Below are 2,500 nucleotides of genomic sequence, written 5' to 3' on the forward strand. Positions count from 1 at the left end.
GGGTGGTTTTCGTGTGGGGGAAGAGGCGGGTAGGAGAGGGAGGTCGTGTTGGTTGGGTGGTTTTGCCCTTTTTGGGTCTTGGTTGGTTAGATGTGTGGGTGGTTGGTCATGGGTTTGCGTGTGTGTGTATACGTGCAGATATGTGTACACACAAAGGCACATACACGTACGCACGTATCTGTGTGTGTGTGTTTAAGTATATATTTATATATATATTATGTGTGTGTGTGTGTGTGTGTGTGTGTGTGTGTGTGTGTGTGTGGTGTGTGTGTGAGTTATTATATATATATATATATATATATATATATATATATATATATATATATATATATATATATTATAATATATACTATATACATATATATATATATATATATATATATATATATATATATATATATTTATATTTATACATGTATACATTTATGTATACTCTTAAGAACCTTCAGAAAGAGAGAGAGAGTGATAAGATCCTTACACAAGCAAATCCCCAGTTTCTCTCATAACAACAAGGAAACATCATTTTCGTATTATTTGGCAAGGTATCTCAGACTTCCCCTCTGTTTATTTATCATTTTGCTGAGTGTACACTCTGATTTCCTTTTTGCTCACTGTCAATATCGGGAACATGAAAAAGCAGGAACAGAAAAAAAAATGAGGCAAAATGTTATGCAAGATTTACCGAGACTGAAAGAGAGAGAGAGAGAGAGAGAGAGAGAGAGAGAGAGAGAGAGAGAGAGAGAGAGAGAGAGAGAGAGAATGTGTGTGTGTGTGAGAGAGAGAGAGAGAGAGAGAGAGAGAGAGAGAGAGAGAGAGAGAGAGAGAGAGAGAGAGAGAGAGAGAGAGAGAGAGAGAGAGAGAGAGAGAGAGAGAGAGAGAGAGAGAGAGAGAGAGAGAGAGAGAGAGAGAGAGAGAGAGAGAGAGAGAGAGAAAAGAAAGAGAGATAGATAGAGAGAGAGAGAATAAGAGAGAGAGAGAAAGGCAGAAAAAAAAAACTAACAGAGACAGGATGAGAGACAAAATAGACAAACAAAGACAACAAATATATATAGAAATAAACCATAAAGAAGAAGAAGAAAAAAGTGACGAATCGGAGAGAGAGAGAGAGAAAAAAAAACGATATTGGCCATATGAAATCAACAAGTGGTTTAGAAATTCGAAATTCTTGTCATCACAACATGTTTTTAAGGACGAGGGTCTCGGGCTCTTGTGAGATTCAGCCGTTTGCGGGAGAGGGGAGAGGGGGAGAAAAGGAAAGGGAATGAGGGGAGAGGGGAGAATGATGGATGGAAAGCTATGGCGTGCAAAATAAGGAAAGGGGAGTGGGGGGACGACGAGAAAGATAGGAGGAAGGAGAGAGAGAGAGATGGTGTTCGATAAAGGAAAGGACTAAGGAGAAGGAGGGGATACAGCAGATAAATTAACAATGAACAGAGAGACGAAAAGAGAAACGATGGAAACGTAATATTAAGAATAGAGAATAGAGAAAAAACAAAATCATAAGACCAAACAAAAGATATTTACAACCCCCCACCCAAAAAAAAAAAACATACAAACAGACAAATAAATGAAACATAAACTACCCCAAACCTTAACCAAACAAGCATTAAAATTGGAAGATTCGCTGGAGAGTTAAGTGCTCTGTCCCAAAAATGTTCGTCACACGTCACACGAAATTTACGAATTTGCCGACAGCTGTTTTTTTTTTCTTCTTTCTTTCTTTCTTTATTTATTTATTATTTTTTTTTTTTTCCTTTTTTTTTTACTTGCTCTTACTTGCTATTCCTCATCACAACACTCGTCTGACGTCATCAAAATCATTTGAAATTCTCTACTAATGTTGTCTGTATGAAATGGATAAATAAATGGATAAATATACAAATATATAGTAATAATGATGATAATAATAATAATGATAATAATAATAACAATGATAACAGTAATAATAATCATTAACATGTACTACAAAATACACATAAATATCAGTAATTCTTTGATAATATAGTCACAGCTTCATTTATACCAGATAACGTCTTACATTTTAACCACCTTGATAAATGATGACAACACCTTCTTAAACAGTGACGACAAAATAAACATTCTCACCATCTAAACATTTTAACCCCCTTCATAAATACAGACCTTTTAACCACCTTGATAGACAGTGACAACAAAACTAAACATTCTAACCACCCTCACACATACAGCCAACAAAATAAACATTCTAACCAGAAATATTGACAACAAAATAAACAAACCAATGTCATCGGTCTACACAAGCCCCACACTCGCTTCTAAAAATATTTTCCTCAGAATGGTATATGATAAGAGAAATTCGACGAAATGTAATATCAGTAATAGAACTTGTTTATACAGAGGAACGATGAGAGATACCGAAGTGATGAAAGATGCTGAAAGCGAGAGAAATAAATGTAATGAGGATGAAGAAACCGGATTATTAGGGTCACCATAAGGATGTATTGGGAAGAAAGAAAGAAAA

The 2,500-nt window shown here is 35.4% G+C and overlaps 1 protein-coding gene across 1 annotated transcript in view; it reads right to left on the minus strand.

The window, feature by feature from the left end:
- LOC119575611 (neurotrimin-like) overlaps window positions 1-2,500 on the minus strand; it is a 164,963-nt gene that overhangs the window by 30,672 nt on the left and 131,791 nt on the right. The gene's annotated exons all lie outside the window — the stretch shown is intronic.

Source organism: Penaeus monodon, chromosome 7, assembly GCF_015228065.2.
Source record: "Penaeus monodon isolate SGIC_2016 chromosome 7, NSTDA_Pmon_1, whole genome shotgun sequence".
Taxonomy (NCBI): domain Eukaryota; kingdom Metazoa; phylum Arthropoda; class Malacostraca; order Decapoda; family Penaeidae; genus Penaeus; species Penaeus monodon.